Source organism: Carettochelys insculpta, chromosome 6 (genome assembly GCF_033958435.1).
Source record: "Carettochelys insculpta isolate YL-2023 chromosome 6, ASM3395843v1, whole genome shotgun sequence".
NCBI lineage: Eukaryota > Metazoa > Chordata > Testudines > Carettochelyidae > Carettochelys > Carettochelys insculpta.
In genome coordinates this window covers 111443942-111466205 of record NC_134142.1, presented here as the reverse complement: position 1 = coordinate 111466205, position 22264 = coordinate 111443942, and the positions used below count along the sequence as shown (strand labels likewise).

Here is a 22264-nt window from a genome sequence, read left to right as displayed (position 1 = left end):
TCTTTTCTTTTTAATCAAATTAAAAGGAAATGAGAGGTGCACTGTGTATACTGGAGGGGAGGAGGAGAAGGACGTGGCTGGGAGGCGGGGGAGTCACCAGCAGTATTTCATGACATCATGATTGAAAAGGGTGTAGTCCTTAAGGTGCAGTTGGTGAGAGGGAATATGTACAGTACAATCTATGGCACTGGCTGCTGTGTTTATTTGGAAAATATGAATGGATGCTGTTGTTTGGTATGCTTTTGTGTGGCATAGTTTGATGTTTTTCTTTAAAAAAGTGGTCAGCAGCAGAATTCCCTAGAGCTGTTTGAAGGATGTTATTGATTTATTTGTTTATGTATTTATTTATTTATTTTAAAAGCCCTGTTTTGTGAAACTGGCCCCCGTCATATTTTCCTGAAAGGAGCAATGGTAAGAAATACTAAGAGGAAACGTAGTGAGGGAATTAGCAGAGAGCAGGTGCTTGTGTCCTTCTTGACATAATTAGATCTCTTAAATGCATTCAAGATTTGGACTTGCTGGTTGCCTTCCTGGATGTTATATTTACTTCAAGGGCACGGGAGCAGTAACTGGAAGGAGGACAATTCAAAAAAAGGCCAAAACCCTGTCCCATTTTGTGTCCTTTTTAGTGACAGGTGCAGTGAGCAATGGGGTCTGAAATTGATTTAGTTGGGGGACCCCCAAAAGTGGATTGAGTGTCCAGGTTGTAATCTAGAAGGGAGGGAGTCAGCCATAGGGGGCTTTTTTGGGCTTGTGGATGTTAAGTGATGTTCATTATGGTGGGACAATAAAACATGATGCATTGTGTTTTTTAAAAACCCAGCCAAGCTTTGCCCATCTGTTGTCTAAAGGATTTAATAGGCGTTTCCATCCCCAGCTGCTGCCTCTGCTCTGCTTGATTCCTCGCTGCCCTGCATGGCAGCGGCTCTGCAGTGTGCAATTTTCTTAGGGACACAGTCAAAATCCAGATCTTTCTCTGTAAGGGGAAATGCTCTTCTGAGATGATTGATTATGACCACCCCCCCATTTGTTCTTCTCTCCACAAACCCCATGGCAACCACTGAAGTATATGGATGGGAACTGAGTATGACATAGTCTTGAAATTAAAGTGACTTTTATTTTCCATCAATTCTTTAAAATTCATGACTGCTGAAGGTATCTGTATTTTTTGTCACCACCTTTATTCTACTTATTACTGAGTGAACCCATATCAGTCCAGATATAGTTTCCATAAAATCTATCCTGATGTTAATGATGATGATAAAAATACCCCACCAAAAAACTGCAGCGTCTTGATGATGATAAATCCGTATCCTGTTTCCATAGCTAGTCTCTTGCTTGGTACTCTAGCTGATCATAAATCCAACCCTAGGCATACAAATTTGTTTTCTATCTTCATCACCATCGCTTTCTTCTTCATTGTCTCTGCATTTTCCCCCTCCTGCAAATTAATATAATTGCATCTGAGATTTGTGCAGATAGTCTGCATTAACCTTTATTCTCCAGATCACGTAACCTGATACTATGGTCCTAAAGAGTTAGCTGTAGCTTTGGTTAATTTTTTTGCCCCTTGATAATCTTCCTATCTTTCTGCTAAGTGATTAGAGAGCAAGAGAGAGGCAGGCAGGGAGCAGGGTAGGTGAGGAGAGTTTGTTTTCAGGGTTGTTGCTCTTGGGCTCTGCAGTTATTTGACCAACTGGACTAGTGGGAAAGTTGCCTTTTACAATTTTACACTGTCGCTAATCTCTAGGCACAGGTCTCTGCTTTGTGCATGGGTGTATGTGCGGATTGCAAACACATCTTATGCACTGTTTCAGGGAAGATGGAGGGATAAAGCTTAAAAGTAACTGGTGCTAGCCTCTGTCTTTCTTACCTTCTCCACCCTCGATATAGATAATGCACAGAAGTGAAATTTGAATTGGGATTAAACGTACATGGTTAAGCATTGGAAAGATGTTTTCTGGCATTTTCTGTGCTAATCAGAGATGGGAATGTGCAGAATTGCAGATGTGCATGTTGCCCTCACTCTGATAACTTTGAAGGCAGATGGGGGATCTGCAGCATTTTGTAAGAGGACAACAGTGCAGTGTGAGGACCTAATTTGTGATTTGCTAGTGTAACTGCATTGAATTTGATAGAGTAACACATTGGTGAAACAGGCCATGATAATTTCTTTAGTTCATCTGAAGAGCTTAAAGCTTGTACAGTTTGGAAGCAAAGGCTTATTTGGTTGTGTGTGGCATGTGTGTGTGTTGTTTTGCAAGAGGCCTTTTGAAAGAAATTCTGGTAAAATGTAATTACAAGGAGAAAGAAAATATACAATCACATTATATTAAGTCCTTTACTTTCTTCATTGATCTTCACATCACTCATTTTTCTTTTAAATGAAAAATATTTTACTCTACAGTTATTTCAGATGTGTGGATCTTGCTTTTCTCCACCAATTGACTTAAATATTAAACTGTCCTCTTAGTAGCACTCACTTGCCCTGCACTCAGAATGGATAATTTTTAAGATCAAAGGAGGAGAAATACAGGAGGGCTTCAAGAACAGAGTCTGCCACTACCCATGGCAGACTTACAAAGGAAGCTATGAAAGGGGAGTTTTCATGTTCAGCTGACCACCAAATGGCATGTTTCAGCTTCCGTGTAGTTAGAGCTTATTTCTAAAATCTGCAAAAGAGAAGTGTTTTCAACAAGAGCTTGCTGGTTCCTGCAAAGAGGCCCAGACACCGTGCCAGTGATTTCAGTGGAAACTGGTGACATCCAATCATGGGGAGGTAACAGGCAAAACTGACAAGGAGAAGTGTATTTGGATCCAGTTCAAAATGCTGGCTAAAGACCGTGCTGATTTTGATTTAAAGCAGGAGAGGCAAAGCCTGCCCTGAGGAGCCTACAGTGCTGGGATATCAGACTCTCTGGGAATGATTAATGACACAAAGAGAGGATTAAGGCCACTTGGTTTAGAAAGCAGGAAAGGAGGGTGCAGCGCAATGCTGAAATATATTTGCACTCCAATAATACTGGGAGTGGCACAACAGCTAAGAAAAGAAATTCTTAATAATTTACCACAAGAATTTTACATATGAATAATTTGGAGAACCATATTAAGACAATTGCCCTTTTGTTGTTGTACCAAACTCAGCTCAAAGTATCTCTGCCATTGTTTCTGGCAACTGGACTGGTAGCTCATGGGGTCTGTATTAGGAGGTGGGAACAAGAATACAAGAAACAGTGTAATAATTTAATTACCATACGCATAACATTTTATTACAAGGAAATGTCATTGTAAAAGATAATAAATCATATAATAAAGGTGTGTATGGAGGGATAAATTTATGTAAATTTAATCGAATTACACTGCACTACATTTAATTATAGTTTTTCACTGTAATTAACAGCAATAAGGAAAAAGGGAAATGGTTTGTATAACAATAACATACTGTAAGATACTATGCTTAGAAAACAGATTGGATGTGAACACAAAGAAGATATTCAAGTTTATTATTGACATTAAAAAGTGGCCTGTCTCCGTTTGCCACTCATTCTTCATGAAATCAACTTTTCATGTATTCCTGACACTTTTAAAAAATAATCCAGAAAAGTATTTTGTTCATTAGTTTTCTTTTGCCCTTGTTAACCTCTTTTTTCACCTTGAAATCCTCTACAATAATTCAGATTGACTTCAGTAAATTTTTATTAAAGGAGGCAGAGGTGAGGAATTGAAGTGCTGTACTGTATTCCTGGCCAAGTGTTTCACCCTTTCAGTGAATCTCTCTCTGCACTTTCACTTAAAGGGCAACTTATACACTTCACTACTATTTTTCCTTAGTTGTTCTGGCATCGGATGATAGGACAGTTTAAATTCCTGAAATGCTCCTTTCTCTACAAGCAAAACAACACTGCCCTGTGCTGGGAGTTTAGTCTTTGATCAAGTTTCTTTAAAAGCAAGTAACATAACATTGGAAATCCATTTGGTATCATTTGTACAATTTCTCTGATATTTTGGCCTCATTCTTCAGGCATTCCATACACGGAATTCTAATTGAAGCCAATGGCAGTTCTGCATTGGGAGGGCTTGCATGGTGAGCCTTCTGTATTGCAAGGGTACACTCAGTTGTATATACAACACAATGATTTGTTCACAGAACAGAATACACATAACAGCCAATAATCAATCTCATGCTGATATGATATTGAGCTATGTAATTATAGAATCATGATCCTGCTGCTCCCTCTGATTTTCATAAAAGCATGTATCATCAGTGTTATCCATACCATCATGAATGATTTTATATGTTCTTCAGAGTTGCCAGGTCTCCTCACCAGCTGCCACTTGCATCAGTGGCATCCAGTCCATCTGATCCACGAGAGTTGGCAACCCTATCTAGGGGTCAGACCCACACTTGGTGTTAAATGGCACAGCAACATTGTTTTTTGGCGACGCTGACCCCGCTGAGGATGTGGCCAGAGAGATATAAATAATTTGAAATTTCTATTCGGACCAGTTTTCCCCAAATACATGAAAGTTCCATTTATATTTTTAAACACATTTCTCACTTGGTTTTTAATTAGAGAGGCTATCTTGGTAGCAACGAGCCTTATCTGAATCTGTATACCTTTCAGTTAAAACTTGTTAGGACCTCTCTCACTTAAGAGATAACTAATTAGTAATCACAATCCGAAGTACAATATTGGAAAGAATCTCTGGCAAAGGAGGTTTTACAAGCACAAGTATTTAATGAGATGCTGCTAGAATATGTTGACATCCAAATTGATTATATATGGCTGGACCCTTAATGTTAAATATGGATGGAAGTGAAATCAATATACAATAAGGGAAGACTTTTCAAAAATCTGTTCTCATTTTCAGTGACTACCAGTCTTTGAGTGCCCAATGTGAGATACCTCCAGTCTGATTTTCAAAGATGCTGAGGCTCTACAACTCTAATTCAAATGAGTCATACCAAGTTAAGTGAACCTGAACAATATGTCCTTTGAAAGTTTTGTCTTAAAACTCTTCTAGCAAACACTTCCTTGCCAAATTTTGTGCAAATGATAGATAAAAGAGATCTAGTTTTAGGTCCTGATCTTGGAATGTGCTGCATGCAAATGGACTCCTCAGTGCCCAGCATGGGCATAGGGGTCTGACTGCACAAAGCACATTGTTGAATCAAGGCCTTTTGACCCAGTCTTATTGCCAACAAATGTAAGCTGTGTCTACACGTGCATGCTACTTCGAAGTAGCGGCACTAACTTCGAAATAGCGCCCGTCGTGGCTACACGCGTCGGGCGTTATTTCGAAGTTAACTTCGACGTTAGGCGGCGAGACGTCGAAGTCGCTAACCTCATGAAGGGATCGGAATAGCGCCCTACTTCGAAGTTGAACGTCGAAGTAGGGCACGTGTAGATGATCCGCGTCCCGCAACGTTGAAATTGTGGGGTCCTCCATGGCAGCCATCAGCTGGGGGATTGAGAGACGCTGTCTCTCCAGCCCGTGCGGGGCTCTATGGTCACCGTGTGCAGCAGCCCTTAGCCCAGGGCTTCTGGCTGCTGCTGCTGCAGCGGGGGATTCATGCTGCATGCACAGGGTCTGCAACTCGTTGTCGGCTCTGTGGATCTTGTGGTGTTTAGTGCAAGTGTGTCTGGGAGGGGCCCTTTAAGGGAGCAGCTGGCTGTTGAGTCTGCCGTGTGACCCTGTCTGCAGCTGTGCCTGGCACCCTTATTTCGATGTGTGCTACTGTGGCGTGTAGACGTTCCCTCGCTGCGCCTATTTCGATGTGGTGCTGCGCAACGTCGATGTTGAACATCGACGTTGCCAGCCCTGGAGGACGTGTAGACGTTATTCATCGAAATAGCCTATTTCGATGTCGCCACATCGAAATAGGCTACTTCGATGTAGGCTTCACGTGTAGACGTAGCCGTAGTGGCATAATTGCCTTTGAATTCAGTATGGATAAGGCAGGCTCTTAACGTTTTTTTTTAAAGTGACAGCTAGCTTTTTACCCGAGATGTTAAAATTCAGAAACACTCGCGAGTGAGATTATATGACTCTTTTTATGTCTCAGACATCACTAGGTGCTATAGAACAGCCGTTTCACAAACACAGTTTTCGTGCTGCTCAAGCAGCTTCCTACTTTCCATCAACACTCTAATGACATTTAGTGTCACTGCAGTGAGGAAGGCCATACATTAGAATGATGAGGGAGGTTGGAGAAATTAAAAACATTTTCTCAGTAGAATTTTTCTCTGGAGGGAAATTATTTCTGATCTACAGACAACTTGCAGCTCTACTGGAAGAACCAGCGAAGTATTTTAAATGTGTCCTTACCATTGCTTTTGTATATTATGATGTCCTCACCAGCCAGGGAATGTTCTGGATTCCCCAACATCCTGATGCACTTTTTCAGTATAGCCTGTGTCTGTTTCATACAGAGTCTTTCATGCAAACTGATGCTGAATGCGTCACTGAAGTCAATAATAGAGGCACTGTTGAAATAATAATAATAATATAATAGTCAATAACATAAAAAGAGCAGAGAGAAATGAGGTGGTATGGACAATGGAGAAAAAAGCGATTTTCACATGAAATTTGAAAGGATATGATGACCTGATCCAATTTCTGTTGAGAACCAAGGCAGTATTTTCATGCACCTCTAATTGAATTTGTATTTGGTACCAAATGAAGATGATGTACAAGGGGTATTCCAGAGGAATGAAGCTAAAAAGAAGGGTGAATGGAGGAACCTGAAGAGAGCGAGGTTTGTTTGAGTGTTTTAAAAATGAGGTTAAGTTTGAGCTGAATCCTGAAATGAATTAGGAACTAATGTAGCTGTTTGACTATTGTGGGTTATTTCTTTGTATATTTGAGACTGTGGGCAGCAGATTTGCACATGCTAGAGTAGAGCTGGGACTTCTTCCAATAGTCAAAATGTGAGGAGATGGAAACACGGATGAAAAGCTTTTGATACAACATTGTATGACCTTCTTATCAATAAATTAGGGAGATGCAACCTAGATAGGGCTATTATAAGGTGGTGCATAACTGGCTGGATAACCATTTTCAGAAAGGGTTATTAATGATTCACAGTTATGCTGGAAGGGAATAACAAGAGGGATCCTGCAGGTGTCAGTTTTGGGGCCCATTTTATTCATCTTCATTAGCAGTTGAGGTAATGGTATAGTGAGTATGTTTATGAAGTTTGAAGGTGATACCAAGCCAAGAGGGGTTGCAAGTGTTTGGAGGATAGGGTCATAGTTTAAAAAATCTGGACAAACTGAAGGAATAGCCTGAGGTAAATTGGATAAAGTTCAATAAGGACAAATGCAAAGTACTTCCCTTAGGAAGGCACAATTAGTTGGATGTGTAGAAAATGGGACGTAACTGTATAGGAAGAAGAACTGCAGAAAAAGATTTAGGGGTTATAGTGGACCACATGCTAAATATGAGTTTACACTGTGACATTGTGGGGGAAAAAAAGCAAACATAATTCTGATATGCTTTAACAGGAGTGTTGTGAGCAAAACATGAGAAGTCTATAATGCACTGATTAGGACACAGTTGGAGTACTATGTCCAGTTCTGGGTACCACATTTCAAGAAATATATGGAGAAAATGGGGAGGTTCCAGAGAAGAGCAACAAAAATGATTAAAGGTCTAGAAAGCATGACGTATGAGGGAAAATTTAAAAAATTGGCTTTGTTTAGTTTGGAGAAGAGGAGGCTGCGAGGGGGACATGACAGCAGTTATCAAGTACCTAGAAGGGTGCTACAAGGCAGAGTGAGAAAAAATATTCTACTTAACCTCTAAGGATAGGACAAGAAGCAGTAGGCTTACATTTTAAGCAAGGGAGTTTAGGTTGAACATTAGGAAAAACTTCCTAACTTTCAGGGTGGTTAACCACTGGAATAAATTGCCAAGGGAGGCTCCGTCGAGTGTCTATCTTTGGAGATATTTAAGAGCAGGTTAGATAAACATCTATCAGGGATGATCTATTTAGATGGTGCCTGGTTCTGCCATGAGTGCAGGAGACTGGAGTTGATGACCTCTTTAGGGCTCTTCCAGTTCTAGCAGTTTGTGATTTTTGTGATGGTTTGAGCAGTGGTGGGCTCAAGGCAAGGGCATACATGTTTAATATTACAGGAGTAAATTTATAGACATTAATTAATGTTTGATATTATAGGAGTGAATTTATAGACAAAATTTGGAAAGTTCCATTGTGTGCTGTTCTTGGATGCATACTTAGTTTATAGGACTAGGTACTGCTCCTGCTCCCTCCGAAGTCAATCAATATGACATATGCCTTTAGTTAACTTCAATAGGAACGGTATTAAACCTATTAGAATACATAAGAGTCAAAGTTTTACTACCAAAAGGAATTTCATAATGGAACAATCCACCCAGAAAGTGGGTTTTTTGTTACAAAGAAAGAAAGAGTGTAAACAGTCTTAAATGATAAACCTGTTCATTTTATTTGTGGGAAAGTGCCTGAATAGTTCAGCTTTTCAGTTCTCATACATGAGACAACACTCTTCTTTCATCAGATTTTTAGAGTGAAACAAGTTTTTCATCATAATAATTTGTTCAATAAATTTAGTCTGCCTTCCTCTGGAATGTTCAAGAGCAAATTCCAATTTCCTCAAAGTAATTTGTCATTTCAGTTTATTTGAGAAATGTTTATTTCCATTTTCTTCCTAAATAAATAGAGCCTTCTTAAACAATAATCAAAGAATTGACTTGTGTTCTTGGAGTTGAATGTAAATGGTTAGATATATTACATAGTACTGTTCTGTTCACAGTTTGGATTAGTGTGCGAGTGTAGCTGCCTACAGGCAGGCTCGAACCTGGGAACTCTGGAGCATAATGCAGGTGCAGCTACAGCTTGAGCTGAAGGTCAGTTGGCTCTCAACTTAGGCTGTAGAGGTCACTTATTCTTCCTCTGTAATGTGGTCTTAGGTACCACTACATGGGACAGTTAACCACACATAGGTTTGTGGGTTACACTAGCATTTGCAACATGAATATTTACATATGCAAACATAAAATTTGGTTTCTTGGACACAGTTTCAAGAGTTGTTTCTGATAATAAATTTGTGCCAGTACGACTTAAGTCATCTACTGTTTGCAGAAAACAAACACGAAGGGGTCACAAACGTGTTCAAAACAAACTCACTTAAAAATTCAAGCGAATATCTGCACCACATTTTTACATTATTTACTCAGTTCTGTTGGCATGTATCACAAACAGTATATATCACTTTTACATAATGATGAGCTGCAAAAGTTTTATTTGTTTTTAATTTAAAACTGTTTGCATAATCAAGTCACTATGAGTGAATTCACCCATGTACAGAGGTCTAGCACAAGACCTACTATGCAACCACCAAAGTCATACTTAATTCCTCAAAATTGGGTTTAAGTGAATATTAACTTGAGCATAGGTCTTGTGTTAGCCGTCTGCATACAAACAAATTAACACTCTAAGGCCATGTCTACACTACACAGTTTTGTTTACAAAACTGGGCTTTTGTTGACTAAACTCAGGGAGTTACAACAAAACAGAGCACTTTTCCTGACAGTGTTATCCCTTTCCACATTGAGTAATAACATGTCTGCCGACAGAGTTCTGTCAACAGAATTGCAGTGTAGATGCACCACAGCCCTTTTGTCAACAGACGGGCTTCTGGTTCACTGGGCAGCCCTGTTTGCAAAGCTTCCAGTCAGCCATTCTGTTGAGAGAGGGACGGGCAGTCTGTCTGCTCTTTGTGAACAGGGTGGATTGCTCTTTCAATCTACTTTCATGTGTAGATGCAATCTGTCAATGGAAATTTTGCTGGTAGATCTCTTCCAACAGTGACTTCTGTTGGCAGATTGCTGTAGTGTAGATGTACCCTTAAGGGTATGTCTACACAGCAGCCGTACTTCCAAATAAGGTATTCCGGTATACCTATTCCCAAATAGCTTATTTTGAAATAACACAGCTACACACAAAATGCATTTTGAAATAACACAGCTACTTCAACACACATAGAGCCTATTTCGGAATAGAACGTTGGATGCACTATGACTTTTTTAAAATAGTCTCTATTCCTTGTCTTACAGGACCTATTTCAAAATAGGTGCTATTCCTTGCAGAATGAGGTTTACTAATTTTGAAATAAGCCAACCACTTTTTCAAAATTATTTCAAAATAGCAGGTGCATTGCGAAGATTCTAGGATAGTTATTTTGAAATAACTTTGCTTTGTAGACCTACCCTAAGAGACCATACCATACATACAGAGTTCAAAATATACTTACATGTTATAATGTCATGCTATTTGTATTACTGTTGAACAAGAGGCCCCTTTGTGCTAGGTTCTGTATAAATTCATTGGAAGATGCAATCTCTCTCTGAAGTAAAATACAATATAATTTATCTTTAAACAAAATATATGAATATTAATTCCTTCTTTACATGTGCACCAAGTTCAGGATTCAGAATTATTTTCTGTGGCAGCTGATCATATCGCAAAGCCTATAAACAAAGCAAGCAGCAAAAGAATATATTCTGTTCAGGAGCTGATGAGATGGTTGGTTTCTGAAGGGGGAACTCATGATAGCGAGTGAAGGAGGAAATAAAATTTACCATAAGTTTATATTTAGAAGTTAGAGTAAGTACAGGACATGATTCTTATGCAGAATGAGGCAGTTTTGTGCTTCTCTTGCAGAAAGCAGTGCTAAAATCAGCTAAGCCAGTCACTGGATGGTTCTCATCCTGTAGGGGGGTACTCTGATGATATAAAATCACCATAGTAGCTCTTAAAGGGTCATTTCTAGATATCAATGTATATATAAAACCATGGTTTGGGAAAAGGGCGTATAGCTGATATGAAAGTTTCTGGGCCATTGCCAGCCAGTGTAAATTAGAGTAGCTTTGAGACTGCTCTGAATTATACTAGGACTAGTCTTGCATGTGAACTGAGGACTGCAGAAACAGAAAGCTTCCATAAAACCACTGTTTTACAAACACACCTGTCACAAAGTGCTATGAGTAGTCCTTAGCTTAGGATAAGGCTCATACTGTTTTGCACATATGGCGTCTTTAAATGAAGATTTTTGTACACGTCTAGAAAAAAATCCTCAACTACTTTTACCTTTAAATCCTTTTGTAAGATTTTATGGGATCATTCCCAGTATAATTGCCTATGGGCATATGTTACATAAGAAATTAGAGAGAGGAATCTGCTGTCTTCTTAATCTCTGGTTTGATAATGAAGGAGGCTGGTAGTTTGCATCTTGATGGTTAACTTGGAGGGGATTTTTTCTGTTGCCAACTGTACTCCAAGGCTGTGTCTACGCTACCACCCTACTTTGAAGGGAGGATGGTAAGTAACATGCTGGGAATTTATTAATGAAGTGCTGCGATGCATATGCCACCCTTCATTAAGCAAATTCCCTCCTCCCCGCCCTGTGTCAACTTCAAAGTGTTGAACTTCGAAGTACTGGCTGGCGTCTAGCCACAGCTCACCTGCTGGTGTTTCGAAGTGCTTGGGCAACTTTGAAGTCCCTTTACTCCTCAAAATTTACCCCGGGCACTTCGAAGTATCAGTGGGTGAGCCGTGGCTAGATGCCAGCCGGCACTTCGAAGCTGCCGCGGGAGGGTATTTGCTTAATGAAGGGCGGTATATACACTGCAGCACTTCATTAATAAACTCCCAACACCCTACTTACCATCTTCCCTTCAAAGTAGGGAGGTAATATAGACAAGCCCCAAGTTTTGTAATGTTTGAAGTTTGTGGTTGGGTTTGTGGCAAAACTTTCTTATTAAGGTAGCTCTGTGTGTGTGTGTTTGTTTTATTCTATTTTATTTTTGCATTTTTATCCAGTCTAAAGCTATATATTGGGGCCATAGGCATGGCTACATTTGAAGTGAAGTGTTTACCTTCTTTTTTTAACTTTTCAGAGGTTGGTGGAAAACAATTTTCAGGCATCCATTCAGTAAATGCTTTTCTAGTTGCCTGCACAATTTATCAGCAACATGCTCTCCCTTTCCTGAGGCTCTTATGATTTGTTCCACTACTATTTTTCAGTACAAGATTTCTAGGGAGACAAAACCATATCTGTGTGGATGTGTGTTCTTGGTAATGTTTTACAAATATATTAAGGGGCAGTGTTTCCACAGGGTCATTCCGGTGTATTGCATAGGGCCCCACATGCCATAAACTCAGTCCTCTCCCCAGCGTGCCATTGAAAGTACAAATTATGGAGGAGCTGGTCTCGGGTGGTGGGAGTGAGCTGGATTGGTCCACAAAGGTCCTGCTTTTGATAGGCACTGAGAAACTTATTGTGAGGCCCTGGAAATCCCAACCTGCCAGGAGGTTGACTTGGATGCATTGATGGGAGAGTGAAGAAGAATTACTTAGTTCTGGGCCTTAATTTAAATCCAGTTCTGCTGCTCCTTCTCTTCCTTCATCCAATTCCTCTTCTTCATTCAGTGTACGGCCAGCAATATAGATGTATTTCTAGCCAGTTGATGATGCCCCACCCTCCCCTCCCCAAAAAAACCCACACACAATAATCAGGGAGGAATGCTGTAGTAAATGTTCAGAGAAAATAGCATGACCATCACTTCTTTACTTTCCCAAGTCTCCTGGTGTTACCTTCAGAATCAGTCAGAGTTTCACCAGCAGGAAGAGTCTGAAGTTCACATCCAAATTTGGGCCTCCTGTCTCCCAGCTCTGTCTACTGGCATTCAAACATTGGACCACTTATGAGTCATAATTATGTTTGAGGGCTAAGCCTGGGAAACATATTTTGTTACTTGGTCCAGAGAAATCATCCTTCAAAACATCCCACGCTATTAAAGTTGCAAGGTGAAAATGGCAGAACAGCAGTTTGCTGCAGTTAAATACAATAATAATAATAATAAAAGCAGCGTGTGTGTGTATGTATATACATATAATAAAAGTATTAGCAGCAAGGAAAAGATGATTTTGGCTGCCCGGCTTTTATGAGGGGGGGAGGAACAGATCCATGTGCAAGAGACAAGTACAGCACCCGTGGTCTGCTTAAACATTCTAGTTAGGACTCAGATTTCTCATAAGCACAGTGCTGGCCATTTGCACTAGGTGACTTTCACTCCCAGGGGCTTCCCTCAATTACCTTAGGCCACACATATCCCGGGCGTAACTCCACTGAAGGATACGTTTGACCCTATGAGTTTGTCAGACCAGTTTGTCAACAACATTTTCATCTAAAGTTAATTTGCCCCATTTTAGCTATGGGGTCCTAAATACTTTGTCCTCACTGACTGCCTAATTCTTTTCTCATTCAATTTGGGGTGTCTTGCCACTAACTTCTGTAGGAATCAAACTGATCCCCCTTTTCCCTTTTGCAGTCGTTGTAGTGATGTTTTTCGCCCCTGGGACAGTGTCACCTCGTTGAACTTGCAAGGTTTGTTGCTCTCAACTCTAAGTACTTCTTGGGGAGTTGATTGGGGTGAAACCATGTTTGGCTTTTCCCATCATTGCCGCTTCACACAGCAAAGCTAATGAAGATCTAAAGAAGAAAAAACTTCTCTAGATAATCTTCAGATGATATGATTTCAAATTCAATCTTCATCATCTAACCCACCATGCACTCATCAGTGGAAGAAAGCGGGTAGAAATTTGCAGAGAGGCAGGATCCATTTGAAGAGAAAGTTGCAGTCTGATCCCAGGAATAGGGCAATAGACTGATAGTCAGGAGTATCATGGGTTCTGTTGCCAGCTCAGGTACTGACCTATTGTGTTACCTTGGGCAAGTCACTTCACTCCTCTGTGTCTGTTTCATTTGTCTATCCTATATTTTAGATGATAAACTCTTCAGATAGGGAATGATGCCAATTATGTGTATATACACTGCCTACAATAGTGAGACCTTAATTTCAGCTGAGATCTCTCCATTTTGTGATACCACAAATCGTTAATAAAGCTGAAGTTGAAGTAAATAGCATAACCACTCTAAATTGCAGCTGTTTACAAAGGCCACAAAGAGCTCTTCTGGGAAATTGAGACTATTTTTAGGAAGTGCCCCTCACCCTGGTCATGGGACATTTGGGAAGAAAGGGTGGTGTAGAGCAAAGGTGGGGGTTTCCCAAAGCCTGAGAAGTCTCCAGACGACCAGGTGAACTGGGTTTTTTCCTGCTTTATGCTGCCACAGGAGTACAAAGTAGTAGAATGAAGGCCAGGATCTAGCCCTGTAAGTTTGCAAACTGATCTACATGATGCCCTAGTCCTTATTAGAGGGGTGTAAATTCCACGGCATATTGGTGTGTTGTGCACTAACTGGCCTGAGCATAATAGTATTGACATTAATGCACACTAGAGAACTTCTTGAACATACCATCAGGGTCCACATGGACAGTTCATGAGCAACATGTTAGTGCTAACTAGAGTTTACACTTTTGTAATGTGGACTAATGGCTCTTGTAGACAAGCCACAAGTCTCAGGCATGGGGAAGTGTGGGAAGGAGGGCAGCTCGTTCTGTGCTTTCACTATGCCTACATTTGAGTAGAGTGGCATTATCTTCAGTAGGCCTTTCCTGCACAAGGCCATGAAAGAAGATTGAGATCTGTGTGTGTGTGTTCTCTATGCATGTCTGTATAATAATGGTCACCAAAGACAAAGCTCAGTATTATATTCAGACTTGGCAATGACACAAGCACCATAGCTCAGTTAAACACAGACACTTGTTTTGAAGAAAAGGCATGTCCATAAGTTGCATAGCTTTTGGACATCCGTATGCCCGTTAGTGCACAGCAGCTGTAAACAGGATTCCTCTCATTTGCTTTTTAAATAATTGTTTAATTCCAAATATTTAAAAAATGGGCTAGATCCTCAGCTGTTGTAAATCAGAGAAGCGCCTTTGAAATCAGTATTGATTAATACCATTGGGAAATCTGGCACACGGTTTTTGGAGCTTGTTTCAGTGCTTGCATTTGTACAATTGCTCTTTGTCGCTTAAATTCTCTTCTCAGTTACACCAGAACAACTCCTACTCACTGGAAGGGCTTAGAACTGTTTATGAGGAGAATATGGCCCATAAACACATTTCCTGGTGATGTCAGATGCAGACTGCTGGCTGAGTTCTAGTTAAGAGAAGACTAGATTTGCATCTGGTTTCCAGTGAAGAATAGAGCAAATTAAGACTACAGAGTAGGGTTATTATGGAGCTGTTAAGTTTAGACTGAAAATATGGTCAGAGTATTTTACAATATATTAAGAGGCTGATGTCCCTCCATGCCTCCAAAGCTGATTCATGTGCTTAAAGTCAGTCTGTCCTCAACTATGAGGCCAGTGAAGAAGAGCAGGCATAGCAAATAATATTATAACAAAATTGCTGTTTACAGTATTCTATCACACTTCTCCAACATTGAATCCTCCTGGCAAGTCTGCACTAGATGTGTGAAATTTCCAGCTGTTGATCAAGCAACATTTCAGCTTCTTGAGGGGTAGTAGTGGTGGGAGCACAAGAGTGGTTTGGTTACTGTTGTTCTCACAACCGTATCAAGTAACTTCATTCAGAGCAAGCCTAGGTGAGACTGTGGCAAAAGTGCTTCTCCTACTGAAGTGCTGCTCGTTCCACCATTGTTACCACTGGGAGATTTGAACCAAACTCTGTGCTCTCAAACTCCATTGTGTGAAAGGATATTGGACGACAATCACAATTGTCCTTTGACGTTGCAGACACATGATTTTATTTTATTTTACAAAACTATTGGGGGAGAGTAGTGGTGGCATTAGTGAAGGGCATGCTCTACTTCTATTGCATCTAACAGTACAGTCTGGCAGAACCAGCCCATAACTTGGAGTTAGAGGCTTCAGAGTTCTAAGCCTGGCTCAGCTACTGTCTTTCTGTGGCCTGAGGCAAGTTATTTCATCTTTCACTCTTGGTTTCCTCAGGTGCAAAATTGAGATGATAATCAAAGGCATATTTTGTCTTTTGTATTTGGAAGGGCAGCTCCAGTCAGGCCAGTGGGGCTGCAGGGATAACGAGAAGCTTCATGCCTGCCCGAGGCTTGCCGTTTGAGGGAGGCAATGCCCCCCATCCTCAACTATACCCATGATTAATAATACTGATCCACCTACTTCATAATGACATTGTGGGGATTAATAGAGAGATTTAAACTATAGAAATGCACTAAGTAGTATTACTAATCTAAAGTTCATGGGATAGTCTTGGGTGGGTTTTTTTTTCAGATCCAATGGTCCAGTCTCCCAGCAAGTGTTAATCCCTGTAACTTCATTGGTTTATACCAGTGGAGGAACTAGACTACTCTTTCTTCCTTTCCAAGTGAATTTGCTGTCTCCCTGGCCTTTCTTCTGCTCATTCCACAGCCTCTCCTTTTGGTGATGATAATTTTGACAATATAAATGCAGAAATCTCACAGCTGCAATTTAAACCTGAAGTAAAATTAGTTCATTATCTAAACAAGAGAAATTATTTTGATGTTCCTTGTTTGACCATTCCTGGCCTGACTGAGTTACATTGTTTCTTTTCTTGGGGACATTTGTCCCTTATATCTAAAACAAAATGTCACTGAGTAAACTGTGTTTGTATGACTCTGTAGGTGTTCTGCATATGAAGGATTTATAATTCAATCACTTTTATTTATGGTCCTATGAAGCTGATAGAATTATACTGAAGTATTAAAATGGAGAAGCTTCAATTTCCTATAGGGAAAAGGCCTCTGGTGTTTTGAGAATGCTGTTTGGATATTCTGACAGGCTGCTGAGGAACTTTAAAAAGGCCTTGGAATTTTTAAATTGCTCCTTACTGCCGCTAGAATAAAGCTGAATCCAGGTTAATAAAAACCACCACTTTATAATACTGACAGGCTTCTCTGGAAGAGTGATGCTTACACCAAATTCTGTTTCATTTAGCTTTGGCTTCCAGAAATATCACTGGTGTACAGTTTGGGTGGGAGTGAAGTGGGTGGAGAAGCTAGTGAGTTCTTTTTAAAGGCTGACTGAATTGTTAGGAATGCAGGCTTTTCTGAGGGGGCTGACAGTGAACTTGAGAAAATGAAATATCCAAGAATTTTTAGAAGGGATGACCTCAAAAGTCTGTTTTGCAGGTGTTAATGGTGGTTATGCTGTGGCTTTATGGGTGGAGCACTATTTCTGATAATGAGAGAAGAGAGTTTGATGGCCCTTCCTTCTCATCAACACTCCAGGAGTGAAATTACTTGAGGCCTATTTTGAGGGATTAAGCATTGAGTTGGACTTATGATGACTCTTTCCATGGAGAAGCAAAATGGAGAGCTCAGAAATGTATTGGAAGGAAATAGAATTCTGTAATAATTTATTTCTATTTAAGGGATGGTGAGCAAAATCCTTGGCGTAAATGCACTGAAATTTTGGTGCTACACCAGAAATAAACTTGACTAATTCTGTTTCTTTTGTAGAATTATAGTAAATGCCATAAGGAAATAATAGCTACAGATCTAAGATACTTCAAGTGATATGAACAACTTCAATATGGCCCAAAATTGAAAAGTTGGAACAACTTTTATAAAGCCCAAAGCCAGCAGAAATGATGATGAGGGTTTTTATTTAAAAAGCCCATTCTGATTAAAGCAATTATTTTAAAACAACAAATAAACTTTCATCTGTAGTGTTTGAAACCCCCATGACCCTGAAAGTGAAATTGACTCTAAGCAAAAGTGAAAATGTCTGCACTGATTTTTTTTTTATTGTCCATGACTTGTAGCAAAGGTAGGCAAAGAACATTAACAATGACAAGTAAATTAGATTTTTAAAATTCTTTAGATTTGTAGCCATCTAAGATGTTCTTAACTATATAAGTGTGTGTGTGTGTGTTTGGGGAGAGACAGCCTATGCGGCTTGAGCCTCAGATGTGTCTAAATTGTAGTCAGTGCAAGATACCAATGTGAAAGGTGATGTATGTCTGCATCCCCCAGCATAAATTTGAACGGCCTCAGGATTTCTCTCTCAAGCGTCTTTCATGCTAGTTGGAGTACATGAGAGTAAAGAAGTGCTCCAGTCACATCATCTGTTCTGGGCATATCCCTGATTCCACTTGTGCCAGCTCTACATAACCTTCAAGTCAAGGATGCCTCCAAGCCAGGGGAATCTTCAGCTGCTTAGTCAGGGCACACGTACAGCCCATTTGCGCTGCCCAAATGGCACAAGGAGCTGTTCCTGGGGCAAGACTCTGGTCCCTGATTTTTGAAGTTGAAGTATCCCTTTAATCTGTGCCTTGCACATTAATATAGAGGTGTGGAAAGAAAGCAGCAGGAAATGGGAAAATTAGAGGAGTGCAATGATCTGAAACATGTAAATGATGAATTGTAAGAGAAAGAACTTGCCAGTCAGACCTCTTTTTTGCTCTCAATTACTTTGGTGTAAATTGGAAATAGTCCCATTGAAGTAAGAGGAATTACTCAGGTATTAGAATAATATAACTCAAAACAAACTCTTGGCCTCTAAGTTTCAAAGGCTCAGAGCTTTTGGACATCTTGCAGTATTTTTATTTTACCCTTATGTATTTACGGGAAAAGTTGGATATGAGAAGAAAGTCACATTCTTCCTTAGGGTTGATGTACCTCTTACCCACCAAAAACATTACCATTTCAGTTTCAGTCATTCAGTTCCTTGTTTGTAGCTTAAAAAATGAGTTCATTGTAGCTTATGGCTGCAGCAGGTGGATGGTCATTTGTTGTGAGCAGAGCATAATCAAATGATTGCAATCTCAGGCAGTGCTATTAGAATGTAATTTTAAAATATAGGCCCTTGGATATCTTTTTTTTCTTTTAATAGTTTTTTTTTGTCAAATTGGAGTTGACAATCAGAAGCAAAAGCAGTTATTCTGTCATTCACTAGACCAGAATGAAGCTTTCTTAACTCAATCCATAACAATGCAAGGGTACGTAAATTTAAGATGCACAAAACCCAGGACATTGGCAATTACAGTTTTCACTGAACTATTATTATTATTATTATTATCATCTTGTCTGGCAACATCCATAATCCAGCATGATTTTAGTTAGATGGATTCCCATTTAGCATGGGTGTGGTCTGATAAAGTTTGTTGCCAGCCAACAGTCCAGGCTCGCAGTGTTCTGGGCTGTTTCTGAGCTGTAATTTACCCCTACATGTCTTCTAAGAGCCCAGTAAGAAGTGCAAGTGTTGGCAATTCTGTAAGACAATACTGACCAGGCAAATTTTCTGGTTCAGCATGGATCAGGTACTCAGGGTCCTAGACTAGAGAGGTTCAACCTGTATTATTATTATTATTATTATTATTATTATTATTATTTATTATTGCTGTTCTCGTTGTTCTTGTTGTTTTGTTAGTGTTACTGTGATACCTAGGTATGGACTATAATGTGATGTTATTTACGTGAATTGAGAAAAAGTTCTCGTCCTTGAGAGCTTACAATCACATTGCAAGACAAAGGAGAAAAGATAGGTGTAAGAAGCAGGCTAACAGGGGCATACAAGGAAACAGTGACAGTGATTGGTGAGAGTGAAAGGTATTAGCCAAAGAGCTGTCCCTTTTGTTCCAAGTACATGTGTATTGCCATGTGGATAAGAACAGTGGAAGATCAGTTCTGTGCATTTGTGGTATATAGTTATGGAATACTTAAAGCTTTATCCCCACATCAAAGGAATATGTTCATAGTGTTTGTCTTAAATGACAACTTTGGGCCATTTTTCTGCTCTCGTTTTTGCTGGCGTGACTAACCAAGGTTGAAATTCACACTGATGAGGAAGGCCAGCACAAGGTCATTTTAGTTTCACTTAAACCCTTTTGATTTTGCCCTGAGAGCAAAATTGGTCTGAAGCTCATGGCAAGTTCAAAGCCTAAATAAGCTTCTTTTTTTTTTATTAGTTATTAGATTGGGAAGGAGGATTGTACGGAAAATGAGTCGTAACTCAACTGGTAAGAAAATAGGTTATATTTCTCATTTTGATTATTCTAAAATTTAAATGATAAAGTGAAACTCTCTCATGTTCTCAAGCAAAGTTCAAATTTAGCCTGGGAATAGGTTTAATTAATGAATATCCAGAAAGCTACAATGACCTAAATAGATGCATAACAGAAGTGCCTCTGAGTTATGATAGTGGTGGTTAGCACTCTCTTGATGTTCCCTCACCTCTCACTCATTACATGAAATAGTGATGCGTCTGTGTGTCTGAAGAACTTTTTCATTCTATATCTCAGAATCATCTAATCTGGAAATAGTTCCTCTTCATTTTTCCCACCCACCTATTTTCATACCTGGAAGTTTGTGGTAATGTGGCCTTCCTGACACTTGTCTTGTTAGGGACCATTATGCTGATGCTGTTTCTCTAGCGTTTTGAAGTTTTGTAACTTGGACCAGTTCATCTGGATATCAAAAGACTGTGATCGTAGATCTCACCTGGTGATATTACTGCCTCTGTGGTAGAACAAACTGCCTTACGTGCACCTGCTACTCCTGAGCTGTGCTGTGTGCTAATCTGCTGCATCTGCAGATCTACGCCAAATACTTCAACATATAGGAATATATCAAAATACTAGTTAAAAGCTACTTAATTATAACTGTGACAGAAAAAGAAACTTTTAGTGTCAAACATGCTGTTTATTTGAAGTAAGATATTTATGGGATGATGAGCAAAATTCATCCTTGGTATGATTTAACAATTTAAACCTAAGAGGATGATGAAGAGAGAGTACCTTTTTAGCAGCTTTTTTCCCCCTATTTTTGAGTTTCCAAAAATTTCTGTCTCTCCTGTGTCTCTGGCACTCGCACTAAGAGCTGCTGACAGTATCAAGAAGTATCACTGCCATTTGATTTCCCTTCCTTTCCTATCCCCGCCTATGAGGCTTTTATGCCATTGAGTGGCGTTCACTGGGTCAGTGAAATAGATCACTTTAACTCTCACGCTTGGATTTTCTTCTTTTCCCACAGCCATTCTCTGTGCTGGATGCATCTGAATTTAGCATGATTCCCAGCCTTCCTGGCAGCACTGCAAAAATGAACCATAGCTTTCAACAGCAATGGGGTCTATTTAAAAGCCAACTGGAGGAATCTAGGATTGGATCAAGACCACTCCATTTCCTTTGAAATCCATGCACCCACTGCAAATTTAGTACAAAGGTATCTGACTCTGAGCTCACTTACAATCAGGCATAGCTGCACAGAATCTATTCCACTCACAGTGATGTAAAACTGTGGTAACTGAGCATCTTCCCATCCTTCCTCCTCTGTGGGCTAAATTCTGCTCTCGCTATGCTGCTGCCTATGTGGCAGAACTCTCTTGAGGCCGGGGGATTTCAGGTTTGTATCAGCTTGACTGAGAGCTGAATTTGGCAAGCCATATAGGGTGTGTTTCTGTTGAGATAAAAAACTGTCTTAGGCTGTGTTTAGACTATCTCTATCTCAAAATAATTCATGCAATTTGCACAATGCAAATTGCACAAATTAATTCAAGGTAACTTATTTCATACTTGGTACCATCCAAACAGCACTGAAGTTCGAAATAAGCACCTGTTTCAAAGGTTCCGCTATCCCTCTCATAATGAGGGGTACAGAACTGGAATACCACACTCAAAAGAGCACTGCTGTTTCGAGCATGGGGAGTAGCTATGGAGTTAACTATTTCGGGATATATTTTTGTCTCAAAAATACAATTATAGTCTAAACATAGCTTTAGAGGCTGGGCTCCTGCCTGAGGCTGAAAGACTATATAGAAGTTATGTAGCCTGAGTTCTGGAAGCCTAAAGCCTTGTCTACTCTCCTGCATTTGTCAACCTAATATGTTACACAACTTCAGCTATGTAAATAAACGTAGCTGAATTTGACATACTTGGGTCTTCTGACTGCAATATCTTCAATGCAAATAGTACAGAGCTGATGCTCTTCTGTCTACTCCACTTATTTGTCTTGTTCTGGTAGAGTACTGGAGTTGACGGGAGAGCGCTTGGTGGTCAATTTATCACAGTTATATTAGATACTATAAATTGACCTCTGCTGAATTAATCACTGCTCATTGATCCAACCTTGAGTGAAGACATGCCCAAAGTCAGCTGACCTGGGTTCCAACTGAGTGCAGTGGATTTTTTAATGAAGTGTGGACATATCCACAGATTCGTTAGCAGCCTATTTTTTCTCACTTTTCCCAGTCTTGCATCATTTTTGCTTCGTTAGCTTCACTTGAGTTATTTTAGATTTATAATGGAGTACCTGAGGGGAGAATCAGGCCCAAAGACTTTATGGACCAGATCCTCAGCT

General features: G+C 39.9%; 1 protein-coding gene across 1 annotated transcript in view; it reads left to right on the top strand.

Annotated features, from left to right (window-relative positions):
• The window catches only part of BRSK2 (BR serine/threonine kinase 2), a 472158-nt gene that overhangs the window by 508 nt on the left and 449386 nt on the right, over positions 1–22264 (top strand). The window lies entirely within an intron of this gene.